Consider the following 19265-nt stretch of genomic DNA (forward strand, 5'->3'; position numbering starts at 1 on the left):
TTCGCCTTTGCGCGTGAGCACGTGGGGACAGGGGTGTTTTTTTTTGTTTTTTTTGCTTTTTTATTAGATTTTTAAACTGTTCCTTTCAATATATATATATATATATATATATATATATATATATATATATATATATATTTATTTATATATTATTTATATTATATATATTTTATTTTTTTATTGTTATTTCAGGGAATGTAAATATCCCCTATGATAGGTAGTGACAGGTACACTGTGTGATAAAATGCTTTGCCAATTTCCCAATGGCGCTGTTTATATCCGGCGAAACCTAAGTCATGAAATGCTTGTAGCTTCTGGTTTCTTAGGCCATAGAGATGATTGTAGCCATTCTGGTTTCTAAACAGCTCTATGGTCAGCTGGCGGAACCACCGGCTGCATTCTCGGGTTCCCTGTTGGGACAGGAAAACCCAAGAAAACCATGTAAGACGGGGGGGGGGGGGGGGGGGGGCGTTCCCTCCCACTGCTTATAAAAGCAGTCTTGAGGCTAATTAGCCACTATGATTGCTTTTATATGAAAGCTGACCGCTGACTGAAAAGAATGATACCAAGATGATACCTAAACCTGCAGGCATCATTCTGGTATAACCAGTCAAATCCAGCAACATACCAGTACATTGCTGGTCCTTGTTGGGCATACATTGTAATGTTCGTTTTTTGTTTTTTTTATGCAGCTTGTGGGTTAAACAAAAAAAAAGAGATTGATCGGTGGGTATGCCCACCATTAGAATACCGCCCTTCATCCACCCACTTCTAATGATGGGCATACATGCACCATTTTTTTTTAACTGTGGTGGTGAAATCACCTCCTACAGCGCTGGAGTCACGGCTTTATGTATCGTGGGAGCAAACGCTGTTACTGTCAAGATAAATAAATCTGCGCTGCAGCTGAATGGCTTACCAGCTAAGCAAATGATGGTTAACAATAAAACAAAGTAACATTACAGTATAACAGTAAGACTTACCATACCTGCACAGCAAATACAATAAAACATAGTAAAAATAAAACATTGCAATCTGTGCCTAAAAAAATATATGCCGAAGCATGTGGGCAATCCGCCCCTAATGTTAGGAGCAAATCGCTCCTCCACCCCTGCCCCCATGCTTCGGCATATATGCTCTTTTTTTTTAAACTGTGGTGGTCACCTCCGACAGCGCTGGAGTCACGGCTTTATGTATCGTGGGAGCAAACGCTGTTGCTGTCAAGATAAACCCGCGCTGCAGCTGAATGGCGTACCTGCTAAGCAAATGATGGTTAACAATAAAACAAACATTACAGTATAACATACCATACCTGCAAAGGAAATATAATAAAACATAGTAAAAATAGAGAATGATAGATATAGAACAATAGTGAGCGGACAGTAGAGTGGACAGTAGAGAGCGAACATAAGAAAGAGAACAATAGAGAGAGCGAGAGAGAAAAGAAAAATACAACCACAACTATTTTTGGATTTTTTTTATTTTATTTTATTTATTTTTTTTTGTGTTTTTGTGTGTGGGTTTTTTTTTTACATTTTTTTTCACTTTTATAAAAACTGTTAAAACTGTAAACTGAACGTTGCAGATTAGGGTCTTTCAAAATGTGATCACATCTTTCGAGACCCTGAGACCCTGTGTTAGTGTGCCTAGGACTGTGTGGTGCTGTACCCTATGCTAATACTCTAAACTAGTGTGTGGTAGCATTTGAAACATTCACCAATGCAGAGACCAGGTTGGTCAGGACAGGAGGGACAATAAAAGCGGGTGTCACGCCTAAATCCGCATTTACTGCAGACAAGATATCTTCTTTGGGGTGTTCTTTGGGTAGGGGTACCAGGGAGGACATGCGGAAAATGCCTCTCATGCAGCTGGCTCACTGCATTTGCATTGGGAAGTTGGGCAAGAGCACCGTCTGGAAACAGAAGGGCTCTGACGATCTCTTCCTGGAATTTAAGGAAGGATCCAGTCCATCCTGAAGCTTTGTATAGCACAAAAGCGTTCAGCAAAGCCAATTGAAATAAATAAACAGACACTTTTTTGTACCAGCGTCTGGCCTTACGGGCTGTTGGGTACAGCGCCAACAACTTATTGTTGAGGTCCACCCCTCCCATGTTAAGGTTGTATTCGTGAACACAGAGGGGTATCTCCACAACACCAGTCGCCGTAGGAATTTGGACCGTCGTGTCTGAACAGACCGAAAACATTTTGTGAATCCCTCCACTTCACTGCTAACAAATGATTACACTTCAAGCAGGCTCTCTCTCCCTGTCGGGATTCTACAAGCCATTGGGGGAAGCCCCGGCGATTAGATCACACGGTGCCACATGCGCCAATTCCATAATCAGAAAAGTGACAAAAAAGTGGCACGCTAGTAATAATTTTCCACGTACAAGCGGTACCCCTTTCCGAATAAGGGTGACACCAAGTCCCACACTATTTTACCAGCGCTCCCTATGTAGTCTGGGCAGTTCTCCGGCTCTACGTGACTATCTCTTCCCTCGTAAACCATAAAACTATATGTATAGCCTGTGGCCCTGTCACAGAGCTTATACATCTTGACCCTGTATCTGGCACGCTTTGCTGGGAAGATACTGTTTGATAGACAAGCGGCCAGAAAACTTGATCAGGGACTCATTAACGCAGGCAACTTGATTGGGAGTAAGCAAGGCTGCAAAACGTTGGTTCAAGTGGTTTACAAGGGGCTGAATTTTGTAGAGCCGATCAAATCCAGGGTCACCCCGAGGACGACAGAGTTTATTGTCATTGAAGTGCATGAACCGCAAGATCTGCTCGTATCGTGTCCTGGTCATGGAGGCAGAAAACAAGGAAATATGATGAATTGGGTCAGTGGACCAATATGACCGCAACTCACTCTTTTTAGTTATGCCCATGAGGAGGGATAGGCCCAGAAAGGTCTTAAATTCGGAAACCGTAATTGGTTTCCAACCTCCGGCAAGGGTCAGCTGGGGATTAGCGGCGATGAATTGAAAAGCGTACAAATTGCTTTGGTCCATAATAGATCTATATAGATCTTCGGTGAAAAAAAGCGAATAAAAATCAAGTGATGTAAAATCAACTGTTTCCACCTAAATTCTGGGTTGGCCAGTGAATGGGGGAAGTACGGGTGCTGCAGAAGTGGTGGGCTCCCAATTAGGATTGGCGAATGCAGCAGGAAGGGCACTATGGGCCCGACGGACCTGTGTTTGTCTTCTTGGTGGCAGCAGGACACTACTCGTGCTCGCCACCTCGCCAGCTTGAACTGCACTTATGGGACTTGCCACGTTACCAAGTGTTACTGCAGTGCTGGATGTATGACCAGGATGTACTAGGCCGCTGGTGCTTGCCAGGTCACCAGAAGGAATAGCGCCGCTAGTACTGGCTCTCTGCTCCATACGAGGGACCTGCGGTTCTTGCACCTCAATGACAGCAGAAGAACGGGGTCTGGTATGCCTGACCTTGGCAGGGACCACAACTCCGTCGTCAGAGCTATCTGTCAGGGTGCCGCTGCTGTGTACAAGTTCGTATTCTGAGCCTGAATCTGACAGATGAGTGACTTCCTCTTCACTATCTGTCATGCTCAGAAACGTGTAGGCCTCTTCATTAGTGTGCCTTCGATTTGACATTTTGGTCTCTAAATTTACTGGTACACTAGTGAGACTCACAAGAAAAAAAGCACCTTACTGTCAGCGACTGATTCAAATGCTACCAAAAAAACTGTTATGCCCCGTACACACGATCGGACTTTGTTCGGACATTCCGACAACAAAATCCTAGGATTTTTTCCGACGGATGTTGGCTTAAACTTGTCTTGCATACACACGGCCACACAAAGTTGTCAGAAAATCCGATCGTTCTAAACGCGGTGACGTAAAACACGTACGTCGGGACTATAAATGGGGCAGTGGCCAATAGCTTTAATCTCTTTATTTATTCTGAGCATGTGTGGCACTTTGTCCGTCGGATTTGTGTACACACGATCGGAATTTCCGACAACGGATTTTGTTGTCGGAAAATTTTATATCCTACTCTCAAACTTTGTGTGTCGGAAAATCAGATGGAAAATGTATGATGGAGCCTACACACGGTTGGAATTTCCGACAACAAGGTCCTATCACACATTTTCCATCGGAAAATCCTATCGTGTGTACGGGGCATTAGTGTTCACAGGGATCATGCCTGACTCTGCGAACACTGCAGTTATGTGTTTAGTGTTTTTGTAAGTGACAGTGATCGATTGATACTGCACTTGAGTGAGCTGGGCTGGGCTGGGTGGAGGGGCTAAACGCAGGTGCTAGCAGGTATCTGGGCTGATCCCGCTAACACTGCTTTTTTGGGAACCCTAAACTGCTGGTGGCGCTAGTATAGCTCTGATCAGATATCGATCAGTTCAGACACTATACTACTAAGGGAGGTGTATGGTGCGTGCGAGGGTGTTAGCGCTACTGGTACTGATCTGATGCTGCCTGGGGAGACACAGACCCTATCTGACGCTAAAACCTAACTTTGATCACCCGCCGGGTGATCATGGGGTTAAACCTTTATTGGGTAAAATACGGCAGGTGCCCTGACGCTATAAAAAAAAAGAATCTAGCTAAACTGCGTCACCCGTGACACTTATACAGTGGTCACTGGTGACGGGGGGATCAAGGGGTTAAACCCTTATTGGGGGGGTTAGGGGGGGTCTGATGTTGCCTGGGGCGACGCAGACCCTATCTAACACTAAAACCTAAGTTTGATCACCCGCCGGGTGATCAGGGGGTTAAACCTTTTACTGGGTAAAATACGGTGGGTGCCCTGACGCTAAAAAAAAAAAACAATCTGGCTAAACTGCATCACCCGTGACACTTATACAGTTATCACAGGTGACAGGGGGGTAATCAAGGGGTTAAACCTTTATTGGGGGGTCCCTAGACATATCTGGGCCTAAGACTAATTACCCTAACAATGATTAATGTCACTAATGACACCAGTACAGCAATCAAAAAAAATCTGAATGCTGTACTGCGTGACACGGTGACAGGTGGTCTGGAACGGAAAAGAGCGACACGAGGAGAGATGACATCACTTCCCCTCTCAGTGTTTACAGTTACACAGACGGGAAGGATCTCATTTGTCAGGACCGATCACCAGGCCAGATATCATTGGCCTGGGCCTGGGGATTGATCGGTTCCTGATCTAATCCGATGGTCGCAGTCGGCGGGGGGGCGCGCGCACGTGACGTATAGTTACGACGCTTCGCGCAGCCGGGCCAACCTGCCGAAGTGTAACTGCGGCGGCTGGTCTGGAACCGGTTAAAGAAGCCATGATGGTCTCTGCCAGCTTGGGACTCGGTGGACAGATAGTTTATTGTGCTCATTAACACACCTTTGTCTCCTAGCAAACCTATTGGGGGATGTGTTTCTACTTATGTGTATTGTAGGTTGTGAGAGAGGAGACGGCAAGTCTACCATGAAAGGTCATATCTCTGAGTCACCATTCTGGGTAAATTATTAGATAACTAGCTCATGTTAATTATGTTTCTGGTTACAGTTTGTATTGTTAGCCTGCTGTATATATTTATGTGAGATCTCACATAAATCAGTTCAGTCCATGTTCAGGAACCAAATGAGTATTGCCTTGTTTGTTGATAGCGGTTGGAATATCTGATATCTATATTCAGACTGGGAGGAAGCTGTATATGACGAAAGCAATCAAGCAGAGTGTGGGATGTTTTGTTACAGTGTTAAAGAAGAACATCCCAAGGGAGTGTTTTGCCATGGGAGCACAAGGGGGTACTATAGGTCCCCACAGGTCTGTCCTGCAAGGAAGGCCATAAATCCCCATTTAATTAATCAATACAGCAGAGTAAACTAAAGGTAATAACATATGCGTACTACATAGATCTTACCACTAGATGGAGTTCTAGAGCGCCCAACAAGCCCAATTTCAAACAGAAGTTTATATGGATTTCTATAAACAAAAGGGCATAACAAATATAATAGGATCCTAATAAAAACTGAGATAACAGATCGACAACAATTTCCCAAAGGCATATTTAATACCTTCCATGTAAAGAGAAGATTTTCCCCCAAAAAGGTACTCCGAGGAAGGGAAATAGGAAAGATTACCAATTACAGATTACGAAAAGAGAGAAAAAAAGGAAAGTACTGCAATATCGATGTAGTACATTGTGCTATAATACTAATATATCAGTGCACTGTGCTAAAATAATTCTCACTCGCTATGCTGTAATTCTAGCAGAACACTGTGCTCAAGGCTGCTGATAGGGAGGTACAGGTAGTACACCTGTATCCAATTTGGTCAGCAGGGGGTCACAGACCCAGCAGAGACTGCATGTGGGCATCCTTAGTGCAGGAGAATTTCAACAGAATGCAAGATATCAGAAAAGTGTATAAATCTCTCTTCTGCTTACAACATATCGCCTGTCAGCTGCCTTCTGAACGAGTTTGGGGTGGAGGAACTTGACTGGTCTGCACAGAGTCCTGACCTCAACCTGATAGAACAACTTTGGGGTGAAATAGAGCGGAGACTGCGAGCCAGGCCTTCCCGTCCAATATCAGTGCCTGACCTCACAAATGCACTTTTGCAAGAATGGTCAAACATTCGCACACTCCCAAAACTTGTGGTCAGCCTTTCCAGAAGGAGTTGAGGCTGTTATAGCTGCAAAGGGTGGGCCAACACTAAACACTATGGACTAAGACTGGGATGCCATTAAAGCTCATGTGCGTGTAAAGATAGGCGTCTCAATACTTTTGGTAATATAGTGTATCTTGCTGCAACAGAGTCTGAAGATATTACCATACAATTAAAGAGGATGGTGGGTGTAGAAGAGCAATGAAGAAGGGTGGCTGTAATAGATCAAAGGAATGTAGAACAAAAGTCACTTGACTCAAGACCCCAAAACATCAGAAGGGGGGGGGGGTCATTGATGAAAACCATAGATATTCATTCTAAATTTTGTTAAACCCTCCTTATATTTCATATGTCTTCTTTTTTTTCAAATATCCATCTCCAATTATCCAACATACAGAAAATCTTCATGTAAGGCAAATGCATTGCTTGTATAGATGTTTTATCCATCAAATTTGCCACCCTTGCTACTTTAAAGCTTAAGAAGTAGATCTAGAGAGCACATGAAAAGCAACTGTATATTCATCCTAGTGAAAAGTCAAATCTTCCAAAGGGGATATATGATATCTCAGATGGCCTTACCACTTGTAGCAAGGTGTCCCAGAGAGAGTCGGGAAAAGTCCTGTTCAGGGCTTATACATCTCCCAGGCTCCTCTCATACACGTTCAGGGATCTCTGTTCCACGATCCAGTTCGGATCTTGGTCCTCTCCCCCAGGTCTATTTATGCTAACCTGAGACAGACAGCCGGTGTGCTTGGCCTGGGAAAATCAGACAAAGCCTGTCTGTGAGAGCAAGAGGTTGGTAAAAGCTAGCACGCGCTATATGTGGGGGTTGACAAGCTGTAGACTTGCTCAGCCTGTTAGGTCTCATGCACACGAGACGCTGTTAAATGCGCGTTCAGAGGCCGTTGGACACTTTTTTCAACTGCCCCTGAACTCATTCAATGTTATCCTATGTGACCATGTACACAGTCTCGTTTTTTGGCGTTTTTAGGCAGTTGTGTTTAACCTTGTTTTTCCAGAAGCAAAAAAATGGGTTCAAACGCAAAACTTTTTCACGTTTCAGACGCTAAACGTAGCTAAACGCCGGTACCCCCATTTAGCCGCGTTTGCGTTTTATAGGTGTTTTTAAAGGAACCATATTTTTTTTTACCAGAAAACATAGAAATATGATGGTAAACTGCAGCAGAGAATGACATTTTGCGACTCTAATTTGGGGCCCTATATCACAGGGCCACTTGGAGATAGGAACCCCAAATTTGGTATGCAAATACAGTGGAACTAGCACCAAGTGGGGTTCCTAGCACCAAGTGGCCCCGAGATATGGGGCCCCAAAGTTGGGTCGCAAAATGTCATTCTCTGATTTTGGGGCCCCATATCTTGGGGTCACTTGGTGCTAGGAACCCCAGGTTAGTGCTAGTACCACTGTGTTTGCATACCAAATTTGGGGTTCCTATCTCCAAGTGGCCCTGTGATACGGGGCCCCAAAGTTGGGTCGCAAAATGTCATTCTCTGCTCTGCAGATGCTTCTAGACGCAAACACGGTAAAATGCAGCTAAACGCGGCATGCAAATGCAGCAAAACGGGCGTTTCTAAACGCCCGTTTCAGCTTTTAATAACGTGTTCAGCAGTTTGCACCGGCGTTTCGTGTGCATGAAGCCTTAGTTAGGGCCTGTATTTTGTATAGTTAGTGCAGAGACATGGCTAGGTTTTGGTAATTTTGTTCCTGTTTCTTTTCTGAGACCCTGTAAAGCACCTGTATATAGACTTTGTAAATATCACAAATAAACACTGCACGGTTTTGTCACTACCTTCCTGGATTTGGTATCTGTGCCTGTGAGACTGCTTATCCCAGGGAGCTTTGTACCCTCTACCTGTTCCCCTGCTTAAACACTGATAACATTATAAAATACAGCATCCAAAAAGGAAAGACAATCATAGCATCATAAAGTGAAATAATGCTGCTCCAGTTCCATAAGAGATCACAATTCCCATATGAGATCAGATGTGTCCCAAATGAGAGACTTACAATTGGGTCCTCAGCCAAATAAAGCTTTTTTTTTTTTAATGCAATTTTTTTTGTAGCATGTATAAAACTTTTTTTTTTTCCAATATATGATTTTTGGAGAGGCATCTGAGGCTATTTTGCTATATAATATTTACAATTTGTATTTATTTTTTCCCCGTTTGTAGGTTGTTTTTTTTTTCTCAGTTTGGCGATATCACTATTAGGAGGACAGGTAGTGATGTAAATCTCTCTAACAGAGCTCCGTATATCAGCAAAAACCTGACAGGAATTCTAGATCTTCACCAGTCTATCCAAGACTAGTTGGCTGGAAAAACACTTTGGTTCTTTTCAATCACAGTAAAACATTGGAGCCACCACTGCTGGCTTGTTTATTGAAGATGCAAGACTTTCTTGTTCAGGACATTTGAAGTCAATGGCTTGAAAACTAGCATGTAAGTATCAAGTGTCTGGATTTGATTTATGGATGTTTGTTCTGTGTTTCATTACTTAGTGAGCAACTAGCAAAGCAACAGTAAGCATGACTGTCCCCCAGCATACACCTTGAAAAATAAGTACGTAATTTTATTTATTTTTTTTTATTTCAGGTACTTATATAGCGCCGTCAATTTACACAGCGCTTTACATATACGTTGTACATACACATCAGTCCCTACCCTCAAGGAGCTTACAATCTAAGGTCCGTAACTCACATTCATACATACTAGGGACAATTTAGACAGGATCCAATTAACCTACCAGCATGCCTTTGGAGTGTGGGAGGAAACCGGAGTACCCGGAGGAAATCCATGCAGGCACAGGGAGAAAATGCAAACTCCAGGCAGGTAGTGTCGTGGTTGGGATTCGAACCAGCAACCCTTCTTACTGCTAGGCAAAAGTGCTATCCACTACACCACTGTGCTGCCCTGGCAGCTTTCTATATTTCTGCCCTGACAGGTAATATACTGTATAGCATTTTTTTTTTTTTGTGGCTGCTATATAGACTAGAACTGTATATTACAGATGTATATTGATGCAGCTATAATTTCAAATGTATGTTGGGGGGGGGGGGGGGGGGAGAATGCACACAATGCATGAAAAATGCAGCTATGAGGCCATTATTACTTCATGGCTTTTTATGTGTCTGTTTCTGACTGGTACAATGTAATCTCTATATCTCCTATATGTACCATCAGCCTGTGATGCCTGTCACTTCATAAAGATAAGATTATTACTATACTAAGGTGTGCTGGTGTAGTTCCTTATTTTCTTATGGTCCAAGGCCATGTCTTGGAATCCTGATTCTCTACTTGAGGATCCTTCTTGAGGCCAACATCTGGAGTTTCTACCTGTGGCCCTGTGCTATTGTGTAGATCAGGGATCTCAAACTGGTGGCCCTCCAGCTGTTGCAGAACTACAAGTCCTGTCATGCCTATGGGAGTCATGCTTGTAACTGTCAGCCTTGCAATGCCTCATTGGATTTGTAGTTCTGCAACAGCTGGAGGCCCACCAGTTGAATAGCCCTGGTCTAGATGGATTAGCAGATACAATCCACAAAATATCCAGAATGGGCCTCGTTTCAGTATACCTATGGAGGACCCTTTGGCTTAAACTGGTATTAAATCCCAATCAAAAAATACTTCAGCTTAACTATCATTAGATGCGGTGGAAGCATCTGTTTTTTTCTTTGGCTTTTTTCCTCTGTTTTCACCTAGTGATTTGGCCAGTAACACAACCCTGGAGGAATAGTCACAGGAGCAGTATTGTCAGTCTGGGGGGAGGATAATGTTTATTTAAATCTGCTAATATATTTTCAAGCCAAACTCCAGCTTGCAATTTATAATCCGCTACAGCAAACTTTTTTTTTTTCTTCTTCCTTTAGGATAAAGGTTTTGCATGAGTTAATAAAATCTGCTTGCAAACGGCTTGCTTTGCGGCCAGTCAGCAAAGAGGAGGAGCAGGCGACTCGAGAAGAGGAGGATCGGGGCTGCTCTCTGCAAAATCACTGCACAAAGCAAGTAAGTATAACCATGTATATTATTTAAAAAAAAGAAAAAAAAAAGTGCGTGTGTATATATAGAAGCTTTTACAATCCCAAAAGATTCTCCTTGAATTTTCTTTAGGTTCAAAAATTCCGTATGGAATCTACCTGGTCAGTGACTGCTTTCCTCCACCTAGGAGATTTGCCTACTTCTTTGGACAGCAAGGCTACTTGCATTTTGCTTTAGTTGCACAACATTACCAATTTGTGGCTCTTCTTCTTGTTTTTGTTCTTGCTCTTGTTCTTGTCCTTCTCCTTTGTCTATCCTCAGGTCTTCACCAAGTTTCTAGCCTTTGTTCTTGGATGTCAGTCTCTCTGAATTAAAAACGTTATGATATAGGCGTTCTCTAACTATGAACTGGTATAGATTTAACTTTGATCGAAATCTTACAGGGTCACGTTAAGGTTTCCCAGTGTTAGGCCACCATACATGGTTCAAGTCTCGGCCCGTTCAGCATTAATTGGCTAAGATTCAAACAGTTAATGTGCAGGCTGAATGTACCAAGTTCATCAATCAACTTTGGTAAACCAGCCTGACAGATTCTCTTGCGATTAATTGCTAGCAGCTATAATCACTGTCTTCTCCCGGTGGGGACAGCTTCCCTGGCCGGGAGAAGACACTTGCTGACACCCCTGTTAGCACTGTCTGTGCTGATGGGGGATTTAAGAGAATTTTTGGTTGCAGGAAAGAAATTCACACCATGTATAGCAGGCCTTAGAGTTCTATCACAGACAAACTGGCTTTTCAGTTTGCATAGTGTGCCCTGCAAACAAAGTGTGTACAGAGCAAATCATTGCAAGGACATGTTTTACATGCAAAAGACAATTACCTCCCAAACAATGAACCATCAGTTATTACTAGTGGTACACAAAATCTTTGCACGGTGGTAAATGCATTGTTCTGGGCATCAGAAAAATCAACAAGCTATGGTTCTGTTTACAAGGTTCTGCATACACAGCTGGTCATTGTCTTCTTGGAGATAAACTGAAGAAGGTATTGGCCTTGATTAGGAGAAAAATGTTACTAGAGACTTTTATTAGACAAAATAAGTTTAAATCTCATGGGTTTTATTACAAAGGCTAACGTTTTAAAATACGTGGACACTTGTCAATTTACATAGATTTATAGAAGATATACAGACTCAGTAATGCTTATTACCAATATCTATAGGTGATTTCAATCCTGACCATAAGAATGTATTGCAATATCTTCTAAAACAAACTTGATACTCGTTTTTTCCAGTCTAAATAGTCCTAGAAGTATCAAGAACATTTGTTAGTTTATATGTCTACACAAGAGATCATCTTATCTAAAAATGACTGAGCCATAATATTATCATATTTTTGTTATCTTTAGCATTAGAAATGTGTAAGTTTTATTATGTAGATAGACTCAAACAGTGAAATGGAAATGATAAAGGATTCAAATTATTGTTTGGTGTATAATCAATATTTTATACAGATTGTTGATTGAAATTATACCTTGTTGTAGCTATGATTTCCCATTTAGATGCTGCTATCCCAAAAGATTAAAAATCACCATTAATGCTGCCAGACCCTCACACATTTTCATACCCTTTTAATAAAATAACATTGTTAAATATTTTAGACTAAAAATATCCTATAATATTCATTCTTTCCCTGAAAACCTGAATCTAGGGATTTCTAGTCTTAGAGTGCCACCTGGTGGCCAAGTTGAGCTAGTGCTTGTGCAAACAAATAGTCAATAACATAATTCACCAATGAGAAGTAAGCAAATGGCACCATCTACAGCCTCTGGGAGGGATCAGAATTTAGATTGTTTGGTGGTCGATATATAGAGCTCAGGGAGACACTCAACATCTTGAGGGACATTCACCATCTTGGGGGGGGGGGGGGGGGGCAGGCACTCACCATCTTAGGGATACCTCACTGGACACATTACCACAGACACCCCATTGATCAGAGACACTCATCACACAGCTTCCATATTGAAGACCCCATTTTGAAAGGCAGATTTCACATTAAGCTTGGCCCATCTGCAGCCATCTTGAGGATTTGGTTGGTCGGCAGCCATCTTAATGTCCTGTCTTTTCAACCAAGCAATTCCTTTCATCCACTTGGATGGTAGCTATAGTTCCTTATTTTCTTGATTTTGTTTTTCCCATTGCAATAGTTTTCTGGGTCATTTGAAATCCCCCTCATGATATCCTAACATGTCCATTATTTTAGCCAAATTGGCATGATTTACAGATTAGCAGATTATTGTCTGCCAAATTTAGTTAGAGGGGGGGACTAATTGTTTTAGATATATCAGTGGTGGCAGAAAAAAATAAGGAATTCATTGGGGGTTATTTACGAAAGTCAAATCCACTTTGCACCACAAGTGCACTTGGAGGTGCAGTCGCTGTAAATCTGAGGGGTAGATCTAAAATGAGGGGAAGCTCTGCTGATTTTATCATCCAATCATGTGCAAGCTAAAATCCCCTTTTTTTTTTTTTTTTTTTTTATTCTTTAATTCTCCTTGTATGTCCCCCTCGGATCTACAGGGACTGCACTTCCCAGTGCAATTTCAAGTGCACTTTGCACTTGTAGATAGAGGTAAATAGGTCCGCGCTTAGGACAGTGTGAGAGCTGCTGCCTATCCCTAATTAGTACCCCAGGGGGTCTAATTGTTGAATAAGTAAATGATATGAGAATAGAAACGGCGCTGCCCTCTAATTTAATAAGTGCTATATACCAGTGTGGTAAGTGAATCCTAATGATTAAATAGTATGAGAGCTCAGTTAATAGCTGTCAATGTTGCAGTCTACACCAAATATTCAGAGGTAACCGAAAAAGGCAATAACACCAGTAAATTAGACACTGCTAAGTAAGTCCTATCCCCCCCAGTGGGGTAAATGTATCACCCAAAGTAGAAAAAAAAAAAAGTAAAGAGTGAAAAAATAATATGGTGAACTGTGTGGTTAAATAGAAAAAAAAAAAAAAAAAGTTTCCACAAAATTCAAAAGTTTTGGGACAAGATGGCGCCAGGGATAATGTTGATTGTGTAATAAAAAAATTATATGTGCATATAGTGCTGATGTAATGTCCGTGTTACCCCTTCCATGTGTATGTACAAAATATTAATTTGGGTCGTGAGTTACCCCAATGTTCAAAAGTATTGGGACACCGTGGCGCTTGTGAGACATGAAATATCTTTCTGTGACACACTATTTATAAAACTCCTTATGTGTTTAAATACAAAAAATATATATATAAAAACATACATCAACCATAAATTCCAATTTCATAAGTGTGACAGACAATCGTTAGCTTCTAAACGGTTGGATAAATAGTCCATGCAAAGAGTTGTGTATTTATAACCAGGTGGAAAAAACAAAGTTCAAAGTATAAATGCTGTTTATTTCATCCTTGGGGACACACCACAGTGACTTCTGTGCGTTTCAATCAAGATGGTGACTTGAAGTGCTCACCCCCCAATGCTACCCCACTCACTAGAATTGATCACCCCTGCAGGGGTACCGAGCGTCAGAGTGGGTGCCACAGGGCAGATGATGTTCACTCCTGGTGTGCTTCCATTCCTCTGCTGTATACGATCCTTACAGCTGCTCCAGGGAAAATGTGTGCTCTAATGTGACCATGCTACTCCAATGGTATACCACCTTATTCTGTTAAACTCTCCAGTAGACCGGAGAAAAAAGAAACACAAGGGGGCTTCCTTCGTGAAGTATGTTTGGTAAATTTATTGCACATAAGCCAAAAAAGAGTCCAAGTAAAATGTCCACAATTACAAGCCAAAGCTAAAATAAAGTTAAAACAGGCACCGCTGTGTGCAAGGATGGGACCGGCAGCGATCTACGAGCGTGCGTCCCACCATGCGTTCCAGCCTGCACTTCCGGGTATGACGTGTGAGCGTGACTCCGCCTTACGTCCTATGACGAAACGCGTAAGGCGGGGTCACGCTCACACGTCATACCCGGAAGTGCAGGCTGGAACGCATGGTGGGACGCACGCTCGTAGATCGCTGCCGGTCCCATCCTTGCACACAGCGGTGCCTGTTTTAACTTTATTTTAGCTTTGGCTTGTAATTGTGGACATTTTACTTGGACTCTTTTTTGGCTTATGTGCAATAAATTTACCAAACATACTTCACGAAGGAAGCCCCCTTGTGTTTCTTTTTTCTCCGGTCTACTGGAGAGTTTAACAGAATAAGGTGGTATACCATTGGAGTAGCATGGTCACATTAGAGCACACATTTTCCCTGGAGCAGCTGTAAGGATCGTATACAGCAGAGGAATGGAAGCACACCAGGAGTGAACATCATCTGCCCTGTGGCACCCACTCTGACGCTCGGTACCCCTGCAGGGGTGATCAATTCTAGTGAGTGGGGTAGCATTGGGGGGTGAGCACTTCAAGTCACCATCTTGATTGAAACGCACAGAAGTCACTGTGGTGTGTCCCCAAGGATGAAATAAACAGCATTTATACTTTGAACTTTGTTTTTTCCACCTGGTTATAAATACACAACTCTTTGCATGGACTATTTATCCAACCGTTTAGAAGCTAACGATTGTCTGTCACACTTATGAAATTGGAATTTATGGTTGATGTATGTTTTTATATATATATTTTTTGTATTTAAACACATAAGGAGTTTTATAAATAGTGTGTCACAGAAAGATATTTCATGTCTCGCAAGCGCCACGGTGTCCCAATACTTTTGAACATTGGGTTAACTCACGACCCAAATTAATATTTTGTACATACACATGGAAGGGGTGACACGGACATTACATCAGCACTATATGCACATATTTTTTTTATTACACAATCAACATTATCCCTGGCGCCATCTTGTCCCAAAACTTTTGAATTTTGTGGAAACTTACCATTTTTTTTTTTTTTTTTTTCTATTTAACCACACAGTTCACCATATTAATTTTTCACTCTTTACTTTTTTTTCTCCTTTTGGGTGATACATTTACCCCACTGGGGGGATATGACTTACTTAGCAGTGTCTAATATACTGGTGTTATTGCCTTTTTCGGTTACCTCTGAATATTTGGTGTAGACTGCACCATTGACAGCTATTAACTGAGCTCTCATACTATTTAATCATTAGGATTCACTTACCACACTGGTATATAGCACTTATGAGAATAGAAACGGCGCTGCCCTCTAATTTAATATCATTTACTTTGCACTTGTAGTGCAAAGTGGATTTTCTTTTTGTAAATAACCCCTAATGTATCTTGTGTCGGTTTCAATTCCACTGTTATTTATGGTGTTTTTAAAGTGACTAGTTTTTGCAGTTCTGTATTTTCACTCCAGTTTTATTGTGCTTAAAGAATTATCTGTATAGGGTAAAAAATCTCAGGAATAATCATCTTAATTTTTTAATTTTATTTTTGTATTGGAGGCCCTGTTATCCATTGATCGATTACACAATCGATCTTGCTGACGCAGTTATTTGTTCTGTATCAGCCCAATGTCCTTAGGACTGTCCAGACCCTACAGAGGTTCAGGTGAATCCTGAACCTCCACTTTTGCATGAGAGTCTAGGACCTGATGGTGGAAGTTGACATGGAAAGTCTACCATTGCACCTGGAAAATGCATTTCTTGTAGTGAGACCAGGAATTTCCTTTCCCAGGAATTACTCAATGGGATAAATCTAGTCCTTTTCTCCTGTCTAAGCTAAACCATCATCTATTCTTGACTACCATTAGGGGCTGGCCAAATCTCAGTCCCAGGTATTCTTTTCCTAAGACTGCTTCCTATTCATTTGTTAAAGAAGAATTCAAGGGTTGGCATTTTTACATAGTTTTACTAGTTAACAGACTCCAACCCCGCTCTTCCCTTTCCCGGGGGGGCTTCTACCTCCTCAAAAGAAGCAGGAAAGGTAACGCATTTTGCGCTAAAGTCAGTGCTTACGCAAACCTTAGGTTTGCATAAGCGCTGACTTTAGCACGAAATGCGTTACCTTTCTTGTTCCTGTGATGTGATTTTAATGCTTCAATAAAGATACCAAAGAGTGCAGCAATGTTCCAGATTTTGCATGTTACTGAGTCTCACAGATGAGTTGTGCAGCACCCTGGGTTCCAGTTGACAACATGTAATGCCCTGTACACACATTTTCCGACAACAAAATCCGTTGTCGGAAATTCCGATCGTGTGTACACAAATCCGACGGACAAAGTGTCACGCATGCTCAGAATAAATAAAGAGATGAAACCTGTTGGCCACTGCCCCGTTTATAGTCCCGACGTACGTGTTTTACGTCACCGCGTTTAGAACGATCGGATTTTCCAACAACTTTGTGTGACCGTGTGTAAGCAAGACAAGTTTGAGCCAACATCCGTCGGAAAAAATCCTAAGATTTCGTTGTGGGAATGTCCGAACAAAGTCCGACCGTGTGTACGGGGCATAAGTCAGTCACTCACCTAGAGTGGCATTTCTTTAGCTCCTCAAAAGAAGAGTGTCCTAATGCTCTTCTCACACTTCATCTTCAAAAGCCAAAACTTAGCCCTTTCTTTTGGTGCAAGACTCAAATCTACCCAGTCTAACCCAAAGCATTCTTCAGGATGAAGGGGATGAGTAAGGGGATGTCTGTTACAGTTTGCCTTTCTCTGGGTCACAGACATTGCAGACTTATGTGTTCAATAGGTGGTTTCCAAGTGGTGCAAAATAGAATTTCAGACGCTACCCCCCCTCCCCCCCCCCCCCCCCCCCCCCCCCCTCCATAGTTTTTCTTCTCAAACCAACCAAAGTCTGCTCAAGGACAGTCAGATTTGCAGACCGCCCTGAACCATCTCTTGTCCCAGGGAGTAGTAGTCCTGGTCCCTAAACAAATGCCTCTGTTTTTGTTTTCCAAAGTTTCACATGGAATCCAAAAGGTCAGTTTCCCACTATTGCTAGGTGCATAAGACCATCTCAAGAACTTACACAATTACATGCTCACTCCTCCATATGATTGGGTGTTTTTTAGGCATTCCAACCCCAAGCCTCAGTTCAGATTTGTAAGGCCGTCACTTGGTTTATGGTTCATACTTTCTCAAAGTTGTTCTAGGTGGACATAGTTTCTCGCAGCAGCACTCTAAATTGTGTCAGTTATTGCTTAGGGATGTCCTAGGGTCTTTGAAAGCCTAGCCTGTGATTGGGGGGGGGGGGGGGGGGGGGAGAGAGATGTTGTCTTGTGGTTTTTTTCTTTTTTTGTTTTGGTTTTTTTTGTCGTCACGTCCCACTTAAATTCATTATTTAGGTTCTAGTAAATGCGGGAAGTTAATTGAGGTGCTTTTTCCTACCCATCCCCTATTTTATCTGCATCCAAAAAACACTAAATGTTGTATCCAATGTGCTCATATGTTAAGTTATGCTAACAAGTCCTCCTTTTTTACAGAATAGTTTGCTGTGGTGGATGACAATCTCTGGTTAAAGAGTTTCCTTTTATCAAGTGAAAGATGGAAACTGACATCGTACAAGCAAATGAGGAGGCTTGTTGGCCCGTAATGTTGATATGGGAACGTATAACCCAGGCATACACTTCTGATTCTCCTCCTGCAGGCTGGGGTCTTCAAAAAGGAGAATTTGGATTCCAATCCTGGATTTTCTCTTCAAACAACGAGAGATTCACCGTGGTCTGGGATAAAGATTGCTCTTATTGGAAAGTGAATTCTCCATTTGAAAAAAACACTCTGTTTTTTGTTGGGCCCCTTTTTATAGATAAATCAAGGACAGGCCTACTTGTACCACCTCTATTTACTGTCTTAAACTCGGATAAGGATCTCCTAATCCCTGCCAATCCTGTAAAAGTGTCAGATAAACATGCACAAATTGCACAATATCTGTTTAAGCCATTCACAACAAAGGTTCCTGATTCTACTACATCACAGAAGTGATTGTCACTTTTAAGGTGATGTATTTTCATATGCTCTCAAAATAGCAACACTTATGGACATGCCAGGTTTTATGCAGATCAGAGGCACTTCTAGATGTTGAGGCGGAAAGGTATATTATTAAAATGATTGTTGATTATTTTATAATTATAAGATGGCTTCTAAAGCTAACCTTTTTGTCTCGTTATGTTTAATGTACGTGTGCAATTTGGGCATCCGAGTATAGAAGAATATGGCAACAAGAATCCTGTTAAGTCTTGGGACATTGAATCATAAAAGTATAAATTTGGATGTTTAGAATCGTCTAAATATCAGAAGACCTCATCAACAGCTGACCAGTGACCAAAGACTGCATAGTCTACATCTTTCTTATTGTAAATATCCATGTCAATCATCCAGTAAATTGAGACAGCTTTTAGCATACATCTGATGTCTGTTACTGATCGTCTACACTGCAATATGTCTTTGAATTAGGCCTCATCTGTAGACAGCTACCTGTACCTGCACTCCAAAGAAAATCTACAACAGTGACTACAGGGTTTGTATATCATTACAACCCAGGTATGCATGTTTGTGCAAAAATAACCTCTTATTTTACACAAAGAGAACTGAAAGAAGGCTTAGATGGAGTATTTTATAGACAGCACTAAAATTCCACTTCCTCTAAAATGTTGAAAGTCTGCCCCAATGCCATTCCGAGTATCCACATAAGTG

The 19265-nt window shown here is 41.8% G+C and overlaps 1 long non-coding RNA gene across 2 annotated transcripts; it reads left to right on the forward strand.

The window, feature by feature from the left end:
- The first annotated feature begins 8800 nt into the window (after positions 1–8800).
- On the forward strand, positions 8801–18974 carry LOC141146853 (uncharacterized). 2 transcript variants are annotated; one of them, XR_012244990.1, is made up of 4 exons: positions 8801–9090; positions 9244–9592; positions 10518–10653; positions 18056–18974. It is a non-coding gene; the product is annotated as an uncharacterized lncRNA (long non-coding RNA). The 2 variants fall into 2 exon arrangements; XR_012244989.1 differs by lacking the exon at positions 9244–9592 and having other exon boundaries at positions 8804–9090.
- The last annotated feature ends 291 nt before the right edge of the window (positions 18975–19265 follow it).

Source organism: Aquarana catesbeiana, linkage group LG06 (assembly GCF_042186555.1).
Source record: "Aquarana catesbeiana isolate 2022-GZ linkage group LG06, ASM4218655v1, whole genome shotgun sequence".
In the NCBI taxonomy this organism is placed as follows: Eukaryota; Metazoa; Chordata; class Amphibia; order Anura; family Ranidae; genus Aquarana; species Aquarana catesbeiana.